The sequence below is a fragment of the Triticum aestivum genome, chromosome 4A (assembly GCF_018294505.1).
Source record: "Triticum aestivum cultivar Chinese Spring chromosome 4A, IWGSC CS RefSeq v2.1, whole genome shotgun sequence".
In the NCBI taxonomy this organism is placed as follows: domain Eukaryota; kingdom Viridiplantae; phylum Streptophyta; class Magnoliopsida; order Poales; family Poaceae; genus Triticum; species Triticum aestivum.
Window position 1 is genome coordinate 288,655,386 of NC_057803.1, and position 20,851 is coordinate 288,676,236.

Sequence of the window (20,851 nt, forward strand, 5' to 3'; positions counted from 1 at the left end):
AGCTAGGGTTCACACTGACAAAAATTTCAGTCAATCTGTGTTCTACAAGGATATGAGAGCTGCATGGAATCCGACACAGAGCGTGAGGTTCCGGCCTATTGGACCTAATCGATTCGTCATCCAGGCGTCGTGCTTTGGGGATTGGGAGCACATGATGATGCAAGGTCCATGGTTGTTCTGTAATTGGGCTGTATTGATGTGTCCTTATGATGGCTTCAGTAGAGCGGAGGATATAACTTCCGTTCACATGCAAATCTGGCTCCAAATTCACAAGCTACCTGATGCTTATTGCAAGAAGAACATTGTGGAGAAGCTCTTGAAGCATGCAAGAGAGATCATTGAGATGCTCATGCACGGAAACACTAGAGGTGATTATATAAGGGTGCGGGTGAATCATGACATCCAATAACCCCTGAAGAAATTTGTTAGTATTGTTTGAACAAAGGAACCACAAGTATATCTGGTTCGATACAAAAAACTAGCTAGATTTTGCAAGGTGTGTCGCCTAGTTGGTCATGAGCATAAGGAATGTGGGCTAGGAATCCATGATGAGAAGAAGCTTAAACTTGGGAACTGGTTGTATGTAGATGCTCCTAACAAGCCCCAGGGAAAATCAAATCCCGGCAGGGCGGCCGGGCCTCGTCCTTCAGTAGGGAAGGATGGAATTCAAACTTCTCCCACTGAACCTGGGCATGAGAGGATCGATCCAGAGACCTTGGACGCGACATCAAGCCCGGTGAAGAACCCTAATGGCAGGATGGAAGTGGACAAGGACCCAGGGAAGAGATTGAAGATGGATGCAGCTGGACATGAAATTAATGCTTTAGGGTAGCCAAAGGTGGCACTTTCTATCACTGATGGTAGCGGCATGGATCTCAAGGAAACTAACTCGCCTACGAGAAGCAGCTCAAGTAGCAAACACGTGAAACTCTCCAAGGACAGCAACAACAATGAGATATCGGCGGCCTCCCTCGAGGAGGACCACCGGAAGCAATGAATATATTATCATGGAACTATCGAGGGGGGGGGGGGGGCCGACGGACAGTTCGTGAGGTTATGGCCCTCTCAAAAGCCAATAAACCCAAGCTTGTCTTTCTTTGTGAAACAAGGCAAGCGTTAGGAAAAGATTGAGAAACTTAAATGGAGACTTGGTCTAAAAGGTTTCCATGGTGTGGATAGTAATGGGAAAGTGGCAGTCTAGCTCTCTTTTGGGATGAATCCTTGACAGTTAATATACTTGACGCATGTGATGGGTACATTCATGCTCATATTATTGATGGTGGTTCTGGTGTTGCATGGAGAGGGACCTTCATCTATGGGGAACCAAGAGTAGAGAGCAGACATATCATGTGGGATCATTTATCTAGACTTCGAGCAACCTCGAAGGACCAATGGTTCATTTACGGGGACTACAACGAAGCATTATGGCAACACGAACTTCTATCCAGATCCTTGCGATTAGAGTAACAGATGGTGGCATTTAGAGACTGTCTGTAGGTGTGTGAACTGGAGGATCTTGGCTTTATGGGACTCCCCTTTACATACGATAATGGTCAGAATGGTGATCATGATGTCCATGTACTGCTAGACCAGGCTTATGCAGACGAGGCATGGAAGGACATTTTTCCGGCGGCAAGGGTGTTTGATTTGGCCTCATCTTGCTCAGATCGCATGCCACTTTTGGTGCAACTCGAGCGTATCCAGGACCACCAGCGACGGGAGCATAGTGCTAGGTACGAAATCATGTGGAGCGCCATCCAGCACTTTCCAGAACTAATTACCAATGCTTGGGTGAAAAACAAACTGGCCAGTGGTCTTGGGTTGGTTGTTGTGTCTTTGAAAGAGCTAATGAAAGAACTAAAATACTGGAGTAAAGCAAACTTTGGGAATGTTCTGAAGGAAGCTGAGACACTCAGAACGCAGCCGTCTGAATTACAAACAGCAGGGGCAAATCATTCACATATCCAAAGGAAGATGAATCAACTCGACGAACTGCTTTATATGGAGATGTTGTTTCTCTAGAGGTCTCGTATTACGTGGCTGAAAGAGGGGGAACGGAATACTACATACCTGCATAGGAGGGCTGTGTCGAGGGCTCGCAGGAACTATATCCAGCAACTCCTAAAGGCTGATGGCTCATGGTGCAGTGCACCTACAGGCATGGAGAGAATGACTACTTCCTACTTTAAGAAGGTATACAGTAAGGATCCTACCCTTGATCCAAGGGAGGTATTGGACTGTATTACTTCGAAGGTTAATAATGAAATGAATGAGTCTTTATGTCAGCCATATTCAGAGAAGGAAATCTTTGATGCGTTGTTTCAGATTGGCTCCTTGAAGGCCCCGGGTACTGATGCTTCCCTGCTTGATTTTATCAATGAAATTGGGCGGTACTCTTAGCAGAAATTGGTGTGGCAGTCCAGGATTTTTTTGTCAATGGAAGCATGCCTAATGGTGTGAATGATACTACTATTGTGTTGATTCCCAAGGTTCCCCACCCAATGGAGCCGAAGGACTTTCGACCAATAAGTTTGTGCAACATGGTTTATAAAGTTGTGTCCAAGTGTATGGTGAATAGGTTACGACCTTTTCTTACAGAGCTTATATTGGAGAACCAGAGTGGTTTCATTCCTGGGAGGCTTATTTCTGATAACTCTATTATTGCTTTTGAATGTATTCACCATATCCAATCACTATTAGAGAATTCGCCAGCTTTCTGTGCTTATAAGCTTGATTTGTCAACAACCTATGATAGGGTGGACTGGGCCTTCCTGGAAAAGGCCCTCATGAAGTGGGGTTTCTCTTAGCACTGGATCTCTCAGGTCATGGCTTGTGTAACTTTGGTCAAGTATTTAGTGAAGTTTAATGGTAAACTATTGGAGTCTTTTAGTTCTTCTAGGGGGCTTCGACAAGGTTACCCATTATCCCCCTTCCTCTTCCTTTTTGTTGCTGATGCTTTGTGAGCGTTGGTTAATAAATCCATGGAAGAAGATGGTCTGAAAGGGGTCAAAATATGTAGAGGCACTCCTAAGATATCTCATTTTTTATTTGCGGATGACTCTCTCTTATTCTTTCAAGCTTCAGAACAACAGGCAAGCTTGGTGAAGGGTTTGTTGAACACGTTTGCGGCGGCCACTGGTCAGCTTATTAATCCATCAAAGTGTTCCATCCTTTTTTCTGATCATTGTCTGCCTATAGTTGTTACAGAGGTGAAGAGTATCCTTGATATTACCCAAGAATTTTTTGAACCTAAGCACTTGGGGCTCCCGGTTCCAAGGGAAGGATGCATAAAGGAAAATTTGAAACATTACAAGAGAGATTGAGTAAGAGATTAATTGACTGGAGTGAGCAGTATATGTCTTAAGGTAATATGGAGATTTTAATCAAATCAGTAGCTCAAGCTATTCTGGCGTATCTTATGAGTGTCTTCAAACTTCCTACATTGGTGTGTGATGAATTAACTCGCATGATGCATCAACACTGGTGCGGCATTGAGAAAGGAAAGAGGAAGATGGCTTGGTTGAGCTGGGATAAAATGATATTGTGGAAACCCATGGGTGGCATGGGATTTAGAGATACGAGGGCCTTCAACCAGGCACTCCTTGCGAAGCAAGCCTAGAGACTCCTGGATTCTCCAAGTAGTTTATGTGCAAGGTTACTGAAAGCTACATACTTTCCATCGGGGCATTTACTGGACATTGTGTTTTCTGGTAATGGTTCAGCGGGAATTTTACATGGTCTTGAACTGTTGAAGCATGGAATTATTTGGCTTGTAGGTGATGGGGCTCTCATAAGAACCTGGAGAGATCCTTGGATCCCTTGACCCTCCTCCTACCGACCCATTACGCCGAAGCGTAACTATCGCTTCAATTGTGTGTCGGATCTTTTGGACGAAAATGGAGCATGGAGGCTGGACAGGTTACGTGATCACTTTGGTTTATGGACATTCAACATATTCTTAAGATCCGAACTTCTCCAAGACAATGATCAGATTTTATCTCTTGGTACCCGGAAAAGAGTGGTGTTTTTATAGTCAAGAGTGCGTATAAGTTGGCTACACACGATCATAATGTCGCTGTAGCGGGGGGTACATCCATTTTAGCACACCGGATGGTTCTCGTTTGATCTGGAATTGTATGTGGAAATCATCCATTCCTCAACGTACGAAAATTTATGCTTGGAAGGTTGCCTCAGCTGCACTACCAACGAAAAAAATGCAAAGTATGTAGGCATCTGGCCAAACATTCGACGTGCCCTATATGTGGAATAGAGGAGGAAGGTACATTCCATGCTCTAGTAACTTGTGTTCAAGCTAGGAATATTTGGATTGACATGCGGGAGAGATGGCCCCTTCTCCCTGATGAGTTTCTTGTGGATAATGGGATGGAATGGCTCTTGCACTTGCCGTCCAGATGCTCGGACGACATACGAGATATGATCATTATGCTCATCTGGCCTGTATGCCAACTGCGTACAAACCAAACTCATGGAAAGGAGATTCCACCAGTCCATGTAATGATGTATTTCCTTGATAGTTATTACAAATCAATCATATTGGCTGGTCGCTTCTCTATATAGGAGATTATCAAAGGAAAAGTGCCATCTTTGGCTATTCCTATCACTATAGAGAAGAAGTCTACTCCGACAGTGCTGTGGCCAGCACCGGAGCACGCCCCCGCCGTCCTTTCAGTGGATGGGTCCTTCCAACCTTCAGATGGTTCTGCGACTGCCGGTATGATCCTCAGAAATAGTGCAGGTGGTATTATCTTTTCTGCCTATCATGTTATCTTCCATTGCAATGATCCATTGGAAGCAAAGATACATGCGCTCATGCAAGGGATGGCCCTAGCCATTCAACATTTAACTCTTCCAGTAATTGTTTAGTCGGATTCATGTGATGCACTGTCTTGTTCATCAAACAATGGCCTGGAACACTCGACGTATGGTCATCTGGTTTAGGATGTTAAAGAGTTAATGAGCAGCAGGGAGTTTTATCCTCAGAAAATTACACGTAGTCAAAATAGAGTTGCAGATCGGCTGACCCGGTATAGATGTACCAAGAGTACAACTGCTGTGTGGTTAGTCACGGTCCCACTCTATATTGAGGATTTGTGGCCTCTTGATTGTAACACTATTACTCTGCAATAAAACTCCCTTTACCCCGCAAAAAATAAAAAAACAAAAATAAATTGAGCCTACAGAGAAAAACCAAACGACAAACATGTACACTTGATTGATGCCCTTCCTTTAATTACCCCTCCCTTCGTATTTTTGCACACTCTCCAACCCCCCCAGCACCAGCACTTGATCTCCTTTCAAGCACACGTACATGTACAGAGAGGAAATGCCAAAAGCCAGAGCACTTTATCTTCTACCTCCTCCTTTTAACTCTCTCCCTTGGCTATTCCCACAAAATGAAGCCATCTTTATGTGCGCCTCCACCTCCTCCTGCAATCCCCTAGCACCTCCTTCCCTCTCCCTTCCTTAGTCTCTCCAAAACAATCTTGGAAGTGTTGCCGTTCCATGGATGCCGGTGCTTGTTCCCAGTGGCATAGACCATCTCCATCAGCACCCTTGCGCCCCAACATCCCTCCCCACACCACAAATCGATTCAAACAAGAAGGGGCGTGTTCTGTCGACCATACGCAAGTAATTCCACATGTCCGTCAACACTGTTCCCTCAGACTCCCCGAGCCTCTATCAAATTCCTTTTGCACACATACTCATCTGTTGGGAATTGTTGCATGGAAAACAAAAAAATTCTACGCACACGCCATGATCTATCCATGGAGATGCATAGCAACGAGGGGGGATGTGTGGCTACGTACCCTCATAGACCGTAAGCGGAAGCGTTTCACAATGCGGTTGATGTAGTCAAACTTCTTCGCGCTTCAACTGATCAAGTACCGAACTCATGGCACCTCCATGTTCTGCACACGTTCAGCTCGGTGACGTCCCTCGCCTTCTTGATCTAGCAAGATGTCAAGGTAGTAGATGAGTTCCGTCAGCATGACATCATGGTGACGGTGATGGTGAAGTGATCTCCGCAGGGCTTCGCCTAAGCACTACGAAAATATGACCGGGGGTGTAAACGATGGAGGGGGGCGCCGCACACGGCTAGGCAATTGTCTGGTGTGTGCTAGGACGCCTCCACATATATATAGGTGGGAGGGAGGGAGGAGCAGCCATATGAGGCGCCCAAGTAGGAGGAATCCTACTTGGAGTCCCTCCCAAGCCACGCGCCCCCCTTCTATATATAACTGATGACGAAGGAAAGAGGGGGGGGGAGAGGGAAGGAAGTGCAAATCCTAATCCACAATTTCCTTTCCCTTCTCCCCTTTCCTTCTCCTCCTTAGGTATGCCCATATGGGGGTGGACCAGCCCCTTGTGGCTGGTGCGTTTCTCCTCTTGGCCCATAAGGTCCATATCTTCTGCCGGGGGTGCCCGGAACCCCTTCCGGTGACTTGATAAGTACCCGGTACCCCCCGAAACACTTCTGGTGTTACTATCGTCCTATATATCAATATTTACCTCTCGACCATTTTGACACTCCTCATCATGTCTGTGATCTCATCCGGGACTCCGAACAACAATCGGTCACCAAATCACATAACTCATTTAATACTAAATCGTCATCGAATGTTAAGCGTGCGGACCCTACGGGTTTGAGAACTAGTAGACATGACCGAGACACCTCTCTGGTGAATAACCAATGGCGGAACCTGGATTCCCATATTGGCTCCTACATATTCTACGAAGATCTTTATCGGTCGAACCGTTATGACAACATATGTAATTCCCTTATTCCATCCGTATGTTACTTGCCCGAGATTCGATCGTCGGTATCTTCATACCTAGTTCAATCTCGTTACCGGCAAGTCTCTTTATTCATTCCATAATACATCACCTCGTGACTAACTCCTTAGTCGTTTGCTTGCAAGTTTTATGATGTGTATTACCAAGAGGGCCCAGAGATACCTCTTTGATACTCGGAGTGACAAATCCTAATCTCGATCTATGCCAACTCAACAAACACCTTCGGAGATACCTGTAGAGTATCTTTATGATCACCCAGTTACGCTGTGACATTTGATAGCACACAAGGTATTCCTCCGGTATCCAGGAGTTGCATAATCTCATAGTCGAAGGAATATGTATTTGACAAGAAGAAAGCAAGAGCAATAAAACGTAACGATCATTGGGCTAAGCTAACGGACCGGTTTTGTCCATCACATCATTCTCCTAATGATGTGATCCCGTTATCAAATGACAGCACATGTCTATGGTTAGGAAACCTTAACCATCATTGATCAACGAGCTAGTATAGTAGAGGTTTACTAGGGACATGGTATTTGTTTATGTATTCACACATGTATTCACACCCAAAGAGTACTAAGGTGTGATCATGTTTTGCTTGTGAGAGAGGTTTAGTCAACGGGTCTGTCACATTTAGATCCGTATGTATTTTTAAAATTTCTATGTCTACATTGCTCTACATGGAGCTACTCTTAATTGCTCCCACTTTCAATATGTATCCAGATCGAGACTCAGAGTCATCCAGATTGGTGTCAAAGCTTGCATCGACGTAACTCTTTATGACAAACTCTTTATCACCTCCATAACCGAGAAAAATTTCCTTAGTCCTCTTTAGTTACCTCAGGATAATTTTGACCACTCTCTAGTGATCTACTCCTGGATCACTATTGTACCCCTTTGCCAAACTCATGGCAAGGCACGCAACAGGTTTGGTACAAAGCATGATATACTTGATAGAACCTATGACTGAGGCATAGGGAATGACTTTCATCCTCTCTCTATCTTCTGTCGTGGTCGGGTTTTGAGTCTTACTCAACTTCATATCTTGCAACACAGGAAAGAGCGCTTTCTTTGACTGATCTATTTTGAACTTCTTCAAAATCTTGTCAAGGTATGTGCTTTGTGAAAGTCCTATTAAGCGTCTCGATCAATCTCTATAGATCTTGATGCCCCATATATAATCAGCTTCACCGAGGTCTTTCATGGGAAAACTCTTATTCAAGTATCCTTTTATGCTATCCAGAAATTCTATATCATTTCCAGTCAACAATATGTCATCTACATATAATATTAGAAATGCTACAGAGCTCCCACTCACTTTCTTATAAATACAGTCTTCACCGAAAGTCTATATAAAACCATATGCTTTGATCACCTCATCGAAGCGTATATTCCAACTCCAAGATGCTTGCACCAGTCCGTAAATGGACCGCTGGAGCTTGCACACTTTGTTAGCACCTTTAGGATCGACAAAACCTTCTGGTCGCATCATATACAAATCTTCTTTAAGAAATCCATTAAGGAATGCAGTTTTGACGTCCATTTGCCAAATTTCATAATCATAAAATGCGGCAATTGCTAACATGATTCAGATTGACTTAAGCATCGCTACGGGTGAGAAGGTCTCATCGTAGTCAACCCCTTGAACTTGTCAAAAACCTTTCACAACAAGTTGAGCTTTGTAGATGGTGACATTACCATCAGCATCAGTCTTCTTCTTGAAGATCCATTTATTCTCAATGGCTTGCCGATCATCGAGCAAGTCCACCAAAGTCCACACTTTGTTCTCATACATGGATCCCGTCTTAGATTTCATGGCCTCAAGCCATTTATCGGAATATGGGCTCATCATAGCTTCTTCATAGTTCGTAGGTTCTCCATGGTCTAGTAACATGACTTCCAGGACAGGATTACCGTACCACTCTGGTTCGGAACGTACTCCGTTCAACCTACAAAGTCCAGTAGTTACTTGATCTGAAGTTTCATGATCATCTTCATTAGCTTCCTCTCTAGTTGGTGTAGGCATCATGGGAATGGTTTTCAGTGTTGTGCCTCAAATATTCACCTCCACGATCAGATTGTAGAAACTTTATTTTCTTGTTACGATGATTCTCTACTTCACTCTGAAATTCTTTGAACTTTTCGAATGTTCCAGGCTTGTGTTTCAATAAGTAGATACACCCATATCTACTCAAATCACCTGTGAAGGTCAGAAAATAACGATACCCACCGCGTGCCTCAACACTCATCGGACCGCATACATTGGTATGTATTATTTCCAATAAGTCATTGGCTCGCTCCATTGTTCCGGGGAATGGAGTTTTAGTCATCTTGCCAATGAGGCATGGTTCGCAAGTATCAAATGATTCATAATCAAGTGATTCCCAAAGTCCATCTGCATGGAGTTTTCATGCGCTTTACACCAATATGACCTAAACGGCAGTTCCATAAATATGTAGCACTATCATTATCAACTTTGCATATTTTGGCATCAATATTATGAATATGTGTATCACCACAATTGAGATTCAATAGAAATAGACCACTCTTCAAGGGTGCATGACCATAAAAGATATTACTCATATAAATAGAACAACCATTATTCTCTGATTTAAATGAATAACCGTCTCGCACTAAACAAGATCCAGATATAATGTTCATGCTCAAAGCTGGCACCAAATAACAATTCACTACTGCAGGATGCTGCTAACGCGACACTACAATCAGAGACCCTTCAACAAAACTGTGTGCGATGCAATAATCGCAAACGGTGGTGTAAAAACCCCATCAAAAAAGGTGCAAAACATTTGCGATGGAGGACACAGCAAACACGGTTCATATTTTAGTTGCGTGTGCGATTCAGGGCATACGGTTCAGTTCAATTAACCATTTTCAATGAGGAGGAACAAAAGAAATAGGCAGCCAGATGAATGTGTGTGCGATGCACATCATACAGTTCACTCGGATGAACTGTTTGTGATCAGGCAACACAAAAGAAACAGTCAGCCAGATCAAGGTGTGTGCGATGTACAGCATACAGTTCACTGGGATGAACAGTTTGTGATTAGACAACACAAAAGAAACGGCCAGCCAGATCAAGGTGTGTGCAATATACGACATGCGGTTCACTCGGATGAACTGTTTGCGTTGAGACAATAGAACAGAAACGGTTCAATACAACAAATACCATAAATATTGCAAGGTTCTAATCCAAAGATTACAATTCCCAAATTCGAACATTGCAAACCACGTCATTTCTGAAAAGGGATTAGCCGCTGACAAGTCATGTATGGGTTTGACACAATGACTTCCAATTTCTTTGCCATATGCTCTTCCAATACGATGTTTGGCATTTTTGGAGGCACTTCCATTCCGCAGTACCTGCCGGCTCTGATAATCATACCACTGACCTTTCATAATTAAATGTGTGTTCAACCTCAGTACCCTCAGCACCTTTGCTCTGGAAAGACAGAACCTGGTGAGTGTAATCTCTGGAAAGGTCCCTCGGTAGGAGTTCAAAGTAATATTTGAGAGATTGTAAGTGCATCTAGTGCCACCCCTAGTTGGTTTTGGAGTATTGACGACAAACCTAGTTGAGGGACTAATGTGTTTGTGAGAATTGCAGGATAACACAGGAAGAAGTCCCTCATTGATTCGGTTTTCCTACCAGAGATGACCCCTAAAAATGTATGAAGACATTGAAGTCAAAGGTGGTATATGAAGATATTCACATTGAAGACCATGACAAGAGAAGACATCGCATGAAGCCTATGAAGCTCGAAGACTTAGATCTTTCGTAGTTCTTTTTCTTCTTTGTTGAGTCATAGGAACCACCGTACTGTTAAGTGGGGTCCAAGAGAACCAGACAGAATGACTGAAGTGATGCTTAACCAAAACCTATGTCTTCGAGTGAAGACTATGAGAGCGAATCTTGTCCAGAGTCGGACAAGTCAGCTTTGCTTGTAGCCCAAGTAAAGTTGCCGTGTGAGTTTGAAATCTGACCGTTAGAACACGTGTCAGTTCCTTAGTGACCCAGGGTCATTTCGGACAAATCAGGTTGGGTTGCCTAGTGGCTATAAATAGCCCAGCCCCTACAACCATAAATGGTTGGCTGCTCAGAGTTAGTGTACGACTTTTGTCGTTTGAGAGCAACCCACCTCGAAGCCTTTGAGAGAGAATTCCTTGCGAGGATAGAGCCCTAACCACGCAGAGCCAAAGAGAATTAGGCATCACTTAAGTCTTCTTGTCTGTGTGATCTGAAGACTTATTACACTTGAGGACTGTGAATCCTCCAGCCGGTTAGGCGTCGTGTTCTGAGCATCCAAGAGACATTGTGGATGGCCGGTGAACGAAGTCTGTGAAGGTTTGGGAGTCTACCTTGAAGACTTACCAGAGTGATTGGGCGAGGTCTGTGTGACCTTAGCTCAAGGGGAATACAGTGACGACTGGGTGTCCTGAGCTGTGTGTTCAGGACTGGGTGTCCGGGACTGTGTGTCCTCAGGTTTAAATACCTAGACGCCCTAACCAGACGTACAGTTGTCACAGCAACTGGAACTGGTCCAACAAATCATTGTCTTCAACGAGTCACTGGTTTCATCCTTCCCTTCTCTTTACTTACTGTTACTCCTTGTGAAGTCATTGTATGATTGCACTATCTTTTATCTTCACTGAGTGACTGCATGTTCTGTTTGGCTTCATAATATCTTCCTACCAGATCCTTACTACATTGCTGCTATTAGTCATTGTGCTTTCACTCCATTGAATATTTGACTATGGCTTGCCTAGTGTAGTCTACCTTCCGCTGCAGGGTAATAGGTTTATTTCTATCGTTTGTCTTCATAACTTCCACGTTTTGAAGACTTTCATAAAAATCGCCTATTCACCCCCCTCTAGTTCATATAACACACTTTCAATTGGTATCAGAGAAAGGTACTCCCTTGTTCTGTGTGATTCGGTTTAACCACCTGGAGTTTTAGCTATGTCGACTGCGGGGATAATTAAAGTCTCCGCTGCGTGCCCCGACTTCGATGGAACTGAATATCCCTACTGGAAGAATAAGATGCGCATGCATCTTGAAGCCATTGACGTCGACCTATGGTATGTCGTCAAGAACGGCGTTCCCAAGGCTGGAGAAGGTGTCACCGCTGCTGATGTCAAGAAGTTCGTTCAACTGGACTCTACTGCGAAGAATATCATCTGTGGTCATCTGACCAAAGGACAATATGGCCGCGTGAGTGCTTTGGAAACATCTAAGCTAGTCTGGGACAGGCTCTCCAAAGTCAACGAAGGCGTCTCAACCCAGAGAGATCAGAGAATCAGTGTCCTTCGCAACCTCTTCAACCGCTTTAAGAGAAATGACAATGAGAATGTCCAGCTCACATTTGATCGACTCACTGACATCACGAATGAGCTTCAAGCCCTTGGCGCTACTGAGATCACCAAGCATGAAGTCGTCAAGACACTACTGAGATCACTTGACAGTTTGTTTGACACCCTAGCCCTGATGATTCAAGAACGACCTGATTTCAAGACACTCGACTCGTCTGACATACTTGAGAGGCTCAACACACATGAGTTTCAGCTTTCTGAGAAAAGAGATATCTACGGTCCAAACTATGGGCGCACTCGTGCCTTGAAGGCAAAAGCTGTCTCCTCATCTAAAGAAGAATCTGACATCAGTTCTGATGATCCTGAAGACATTGGAAGGGAACTTGCTATGCTTGTGAAGAAGTTCCAAAAATTCACCAAGAAGAAAGGTTTCAGAAAGTCTTCACGATCAAGCTCAAGGAATGATCAAGCTTCTGCTCATGACTACAAGAAGAAAACATGTCACAAGTGCAAGAAACCTGGTCACTTCATCTCTGAGTGTCTGCAGTGGGACAATGAGAACAAAAAGAAGAAGAAGAGCAAGGAATATGACTTTGACGACAAGAAGAAGAAGAAATACTCAAAGTCTTCTTCCAAGTCTTCCTCAAAGTCTTCATCACACAAGAAGAGCTCATCTGGCAAGGCACATGCGTTTGTTGGCAAGGAAATGGATTCAGAGGAGGAGTCCGCTTCTGAGGAGGCTGAGGTGGAGTCTGAGGAAGAGTCCGATTCTGGCGTTGCAAGTCCGGCTAGAGCATATGTTGCCAAGTCCATCTTCAACACTGAAGACAATGACTTCATCACCGACACCGATGCAAATGACAAGGACTACTCCGCTCCTACCTACTGCTTCATGGCACGCGGTGCCAAGGTAAACACACGCACTACTCACTATCAAACATCTAGTGAAGATGACTCTGATTGTGGTTCAAAACCCAGCTACAAAACACTTGCTAAAATTGCAACTGAACAATAGAAAGCTATGGAACATATTCAAAAACTGTTAGACAAAAGCGATGATATGTTAGGCGCTGAAATGACTCGATCTGAGTCCTTAATTGAAGACATAAAAAATCTTCACGTTAAGTATGAGGAACTTGAAAGTTGTCATGAAACGCTCTCAACAACTCATGAAAAGCTTTCCTATGATTATCTTCAAAGGAAGCAAGACCTTGAGAAATTGAGAGTGGCTCATGAAGATCTTCAAAAGGAAAACGAGTCACTTCACGCCGAACAGATCAGTTTCGCTCAGGAAGGATTTGAACCACCATGTCTTAAATGCATTGAGCGTGAAATGCTACTACTGTTGCTGAATGTTCTACTGCTGCTAATGTTGCAATATCTTCAACTGTTGATGTGGGAACTAACCCCTCTGCTGAGGATTCCACTGCTATTGTTGATGAGAATGCTAGGTTGAAGACATTGCTTGAAACAGGGGTGTACAAAAGTCTTAAAGGGCATCAGACACTATGTGATGTCCTCAAAAAGCAGATCTTGAACCGAAACCCGAGGAAAGAGGGTGTTTGTTTCGTAAGGAAAATTAATGCTGATGGCTCTTACTGGAAACCTGAGCAGTACCCCAAAACCACATGGGTTGCTGCAAAGGAATCTTCAGCAGATCCATCCACTCTATCTGGCTTCACTTGTGCAAACCCCATTGTCATTGATTAATCCTTTGATGCAAACTATAAACTGTTTAAGAATCAGAATGGTGAAGTGTTTGCCAGGTACATTGGTACTAACTGCAGGAACGGACCACCTATGAAGAAGATCTGGGTTCCGAAAAAGTGTCTGGAGAATCTTCCTGTGAATGTCATCATGGCACCACACGTGAAGAAGACAAACCTTAGACCACAGGCTTCATACAGTCCAAAGGCTTCATACAGACAGAGGACTCACCTGAGTCGCACTAACGCAAATGTTTTGTAGGGAAACCATACTCAGGCCTATGAATATGAGCGCGGTTCATCAAACCGCCATGTTCATAAGACCAAGAACTATTCTGCTTATTCTTATGAGCACTATTGTCCACCTGCAAGACTTTTTGCTAGGGCTCCAAAGCCAAAGTTCTCAAATGCTGCACTTAGACTTATTGCTTCTAAGCCACCCTTGAAGATGTGGGTGGCTAAGAAAGCTTAACTCTCTTTTGCAGGGACAGGTCTCCAGCAGAAAACCAAAATCGTCTGATGCTATTGCTGGGGACTTTAAACATCTTGTAGGGTGCAAGATCAAATGCCCGAATGGTCTTACTATGTACTTCATTCCTGAATCGCTTGCTACTCTCCCTATTAGTCCTAATATGGATCTAAGCTTCCATAACCCATCGGTTCGTCAAATGTTTTTTCTTCACAATTCTCTTCGTGAAGCCTATCCCCCTAACTACACTGTAGGGTACGACACCAGCGTCTTCAGAATGGATTATTGATAGTGGGTGTGCCAATCACATGACTGGCAAAAGAAGCCTTCTTATGGACTCAACCTTACGTCCATCCAACAAGAGTCACATCACATTTGCTGACACTGGTAAAAGTAAGGTACTGGGTCTAGGTAGAGTTGCAATCTCAAAGGATCAACACATGGATAAAGTCATGCTTGTTGAATCCCTTGGCGTCAACTTAATGTCTGTCTCAATGCTTTGCGATTTGAACATGATCGTAATATTTGGAAAATATCGCTGCCTTGTACTAATGGAATCTGACAAGTCTCTAGTGTTTGAAGGGTATCAGAAAGATGATTTGTATGTAGTAGATTTCTCGGCAGGACCATAGCTTGCCGTATGTCTTCTAGCAAAAGCTTCAGAATGATGGCTCTGGCATCGGAGGCTAGGGCATGCTGGCATGAGGAACCTCCACACCCTTGCAACGAAGAAGCATGTCATAGGCATCGAGGGTGTCAAGTTCAAGAAAGATCACTTATGTGGTGCCTGTGAAGCAGGAAAGATGACGAGGGCCAAACATCCCTCGAAGACAATCGTGAAAACCACTCAACCCTTCGAACTGCTCCACATGGATCTTTTCGGTCCCACTCATTACTCAACTCTTACTACTACTGCTTGTCTCTATGGCTTTGTCATTGTTGATGATTATTCTGGCTATACTTGGGTGCACATAATCCTCTACAAGACTAAAGTGCAGGATGTCTTCAGATGCTTCGCCAATCGAGCAATGAACAACTATGGCGCCAAGATAAAGAACATCAGAAGTGACAATGGCACTGAATTCAAAAACACTGGCCTTGATACATATCTTGATACCTTGGGCATCACACATGAATTCTCAGCCCCGTACACGCCACAGCAGAATGGCGTCGTCGAATGCAAGAACAGAACCCTCATTGAGATGGCCCGAACGATGCTTGATGAATACAAGACTCCAAGAAAATTCTGGCCTGAAGCCATTGATACTGCATGCCATACAGTCAATCATGTTTATCTTCACAAGCTTCTGAATAAGACATCTTATGAGCTCCTTACTGGCAAGAAGCCAAATGTCAGTTACTTTAGAGTATTTGGCACCAGGTGCTGGATCAAGGATCCACATCACACTTCAAAATTTGCACCAAAAGCACATGAGAGTTTTATGCTTGGATATGGAAAGGATTCGCACTCCTACAGAGTCTTCAATCTCTTTCATTATAAAGTGGTTGAAACAGTGGATGTGCGGTTTGATGAGACTAACGGTTCACAAAGAGAGCACCTCCCAAATGTGCTAGATGAAGTTCCATCCAGCGAATCAATCAAGCTTATGGGAACCGGAGAAATCATACCCTTTGAAGCTCAACCTGAAGAGGAACTTATCATCTCCGCACCTGATCAACCTGAAGACAATGCTCAGCCTGAAGACAATCCCACTAACAATGACAATGATCAGCAAGAGCAAAACCTTCGCCCTGTACATCCTCGTGTTGCCAATGAAGTGCAGATTGAGAGAATAATTGACAGCATCAATGCACCCGGTCCGCTCACTCGATCAAGGGCAACTCAGCTAGCAAATTTCTGTGGGCACATCGCATTCGTCTCAATTACAGGACCCAAGAAAGTTGAAGAAGCCTTCATGGAACCTGAATGGATTCAAGCTATGCAAGAAGAGCTTCAACAGTTTGAGCTGAATAATGTATGGGAACTAGTTAAGCATCCTGATCCTCGGAAGCACAACATAATAGACACCAAATGGATATACCGCAACGAGCAAGATGAGCATGGTCAAGTTGTCAGAAACAAAGCTCATCTCATTGCTCAATGATATACTCAAGTGGAAGGCATTGACTTCGATGAAACATTTGCTCCTGTGGCTAGACTTGAAGCCATACGCATACTGCTGGCCTATGCAAATCATCACAACATACTTCTATATCAAATGGATGTGAAGAGCGCCTTTCTCAATGGCAAGATTGAAGAAGAAGTGTATGTTGCACAACCGCCTGGCTTTGAAGATCCAAAACATCCTGACATGGTATACAAGCTCAACAAGGCACTGTATGGCCTCAAACAAGCCCCTCGGGCCTGGTATGACACACTCAAATACTTCCTGAAGAGAAAAGGCTTCATACCTGGTTCCCTAGACCCCACTCTCTTCACGAAGACATATGATGGTGAACTGTTTGTGTGCCAAATATATGTGGATGACATTATCTTCGGCTGCACCAATCAGAAGTACAGTGAAGAGTTTGGATATATGATGCAAGAGCAATATCAGATGTCCATGATGGGAGAGCTGAAGTTCTTCCTCGGTCTCCAAATACGACAACAACGCAATGACATCTTCATATCTCAAGAGAAGTATCTCAAAGATTGCCTGAAGAAGTTCGGTATGCAAGACTGCAAAGGCTTCACGACGCCAATGCCAGCCAAGCATCATCTGGGTCCTGACGACAATGGTAAAGAGTTCGACCAAAAGGTATACCGCTCCATGATTGGTTCTTTGCTTTATCTATGTGCATCTAGGCCAGATATTATGCTTAGTGTTTGCATGTGTGCTCGATTTCAAGCGACACCAACGGAGTCGCGTCACTTAGCTGTGAAGCGAATTCTTCGATATTTGGCTCACACCCCAACTCTAGGATTATGGTATCCAAAGGGCTCAGAGTTTGATCTGGTTGGATTCTCGGATGCTGATTATGCTGGTGACAAAGTGGATCGCAAATCTACATCAGGCACATGTCACTTTCTGGGATGATCACTTGTATGTTGGTCTTCAAAGAAGCAAAACTGTGTATCTCTCTCCACTGCTGAATCTGAATACATTGCTGCTGGATCTTGCTGCGCTCAGCTTCTGTGGATGAAGCAAACACTCAAGGACTATGGCATTCATCTGAAGCAAGTGCCACTCTAATGTGACAACGAAAGCGCCATCAAGATTGCCAATAACCCAGTTCAGCACTCGAAGACAAAGCACATTGAAATTCGTCATCACTTTCTCGGAGATCATGTTGTGAAGGAAGATATTGATATCATACACGTCAACACTGAAGAGCAATTGGCAGATATCTTCACCAAGCCCTTGGATGAGAAGAGATTTTGCAAGTTATGGTGTGAGCTAAATATCCTGGAATCCTCAAATGTCTTGTGATCAGGCACACATCCTAACACTTATGCATATTGATGACTTAGATGTGCAACACACGAAGTAAACTATATCTTCAATCAATGAAGACATACATTCTAAGTGTGAATACATTAATGTGGAATTTGACTTCGGAGCGCCACGATAATTGTGCGTCGTGTCTGGGTCTAATACTTCCTATACGGTGGGTAACGCCACCACCAAATGTTCTGTTTGAAGTGTTTGACTCATGGCGTTACATTTGCTATGTCTTCACATTTGGTTTGGCTTCAATTCCAACATGTCTTCATGATTATCTTCACTATGTTGATTATATATATATATATACACTAGTGTTCTATTGTGACACCCCAAATTTTTGACCTTGTTTTATTAATTAAAATTTTGCCAGGAATTAAAAACTTTTATTTTTTGGACTCCCTTTTGAGTTTAAACCTTTTTCTCCCTTGTTATTATGGAGTTTTCCCCCAAAATGAAAACTTTTCAAATATGTTATTGGACTTGTTTAACCTCTCAAGGAAGACTTTTCTTTTATTAGCAGAACTAATTACATAATTAATTTGCTTGAACTTTATTTTCTTGAAAGATGATTTTTAAGGTTATATGGCCATATTTGAACTACAACCATTTGATAAGTTCATTCAAAAATCCCACCAAAATTTGGAGATGTCATGTGATGTTTTTAAATCACTTTTATGCAAAAATATCTTTTATTCTTGTAATATTTTGAGCTCTGCCTCAATTTTTCTTCTCTGGTCCAGAGTGCAATTTTGCACTACAACCCATTTAGATATTTCTTTCTAGCCTCCACCAAAATTATAGGATGTTGATAGTAACATATGATTCAACATTATGCAAAAACCTAGTGCTGTTCTTTGAAAATTTTGAGTGAATCAACCTCTTTTCCATTCTGGTCCAGCCTTGTGATTTCTACTGCAACCCTATTTATTTTTGCTCCAGTAACCTTGTGCCTTCTCCTACTTGTAGACAGCCCTACCAAACCCCTAAGTCCAGGAGCATACACCCATTGGCATATTTTTGGTTCATGAAATAATGCCATTTATCTCCTGTACAGAACTGTAGTTTTGCAAAACTTGCACTAACAAGTTTGTGCTTTTTACAAACTAACCTCACCACCCTCTTGTACATCCAAAGAGACTTCCATCTGGAGATTTTGGCCCCTCCAAGAACTGCCTAGATGCCTCTGGCATTTTGACAAACACCGTAGGGTCATGAACAGATTTGGCATGTTTGTAAGTTTGTGTTGTGAACTTTCCCACATGTCCTAACCAAGTTGTCTAGTAGCTTACTAACGGTCTCTAACCTAGGCCTGTGGATTTGCATTAGCCGTCTAGCAGTTTTGGTCGCCCTGGCATTTCGTCGAACGAATGCCGTGCATGCCCGGAGCGCGAGCAGAGCACGCGTTTTGCACGTGCTCGTGCCCGAGCCAGCACGCCCTGGATAAACTTCCCCGAGCTCATCCTGATCCTCTCCCTCTCGCCGCGTCACACCAAAGGCCCCGACAGCCCCCTGGCGCCCTACAGCGCCGCCACAAGAGCTCTCTTGGTGGCACGCCCGCGGCCGCACCCGCTCCTGCCATGGTCGGCACCGCCCCGACCACCACAGTGCGCCAGCTCGCCTCCATGGATAGTGGAACGTTCGTCGGTAGCTCCTGGAGCCGACCAGCCACCGCCACGTCGCCCTGCAGCACAGTAGGGTGGTTCGCCGGCGAACTTATCCACGGCCGCCGCGAACCGACTTGGACGTGCTATAAAGAGAGGCCCCCGAGCATGTTCTGTTCGCGAGGCAGCCTCAGCATGCTCCCCTAGTTCCTCCATGGCAGCTAATCGACCCGGCGAGGTCTTCTTCCCCACCTCCGACGACTACAGCCGCCGCCACTGCCCCGGCCATTCCGGTGCCACCAGAGCCTCCTCCTCTCCACTCTCTTCACCAGGAACTCCCTCTCCTCCTAGTGTATCCATCCCCCTGCTCGATTTTGACCGGGACTCACCGCGGGAGAAAAATCACTTTGCCCGACGGCCACCGTCCGCTGCAGAGCTCGCCGCCGGCAGCTCCGTCCACCCCCGAGACCGCAGCGACTACCGGAGTGACCGCCTCGATCCCCTGAGCCCGCGGGTGACCTCTGTTTCCCGAACGGTGCCGCCGTTCACCGGCGAGCATCGCCGGAGTCCCGCCTCCGCTCAGAGTAGAGGAAGAGGAGGGAGGCCGACTAGTCAAACCTGACCAGTGGGTCCCCCGGGCCCACTGTCAGTGACTCACGCGCCGTCCACGCTGGATAAGTGGAGGCGTAAAAGCTCAAGTACGTCTCCTCCGTGTGAAAGCGTATTCCCCTCTGAAACGTTTTCTTTTCTGTTTTATTTTAAAAACAAATTTTGACCACAACTTTGACTGCCTATAACTTTTTAAATATAACTCCAAATGAATTGATTCTTTTTCCTACCTTCCTCAAATTTTGTCTAGTTTATTTTAAGATTTATTTCAAAAAATTCAAACAACTTTTTTTGTGCTGTTTTGGAATTGTGTGTTAATTCAAATCTATTGAAAATAGGATTTTGGAGAGAGGAAGAAAACATTCAAAAGTTTTGGAGAGCACCCCCACCTCTCCACACCTTGAAGGCATGCATTCTGAACCCCGGAATAATATTTTTGGTGTGTTAGTTGACACGTTTATAACACCACCTCATTTCGGAGAACTCGTTATTTTATGTGGTGATACGATCATTTGCATGGATGCATATTAGTGATTTCCTTGCTGTTGGAAATGAATATAAATGTGATGGTAATCATGCTCATGTGCCTTGCATGCATGCCGGAAAGGAACCCGGGAAAGCCTCTGCCTTGGGTAGGCGTGAGCTTGTCGCCGGTCTCCGTCGGGACGGTTATGTCCGGTATGGCATAGTATGGTATAATGGGTGGTGATTCTGTTGGTTGAAATATATTTGTTATACATGTCATGCAGGGAATTCATAAACCTCCTGAGTCGACCGTAGATCGAGTTTTGTTCCAGTAACCCCCATACTTGTTTTGTACTACCACTTGTCCTTGCCGCAGGTAGGGTACGGTTCAGTAAGTCGTCAACCCCTTTC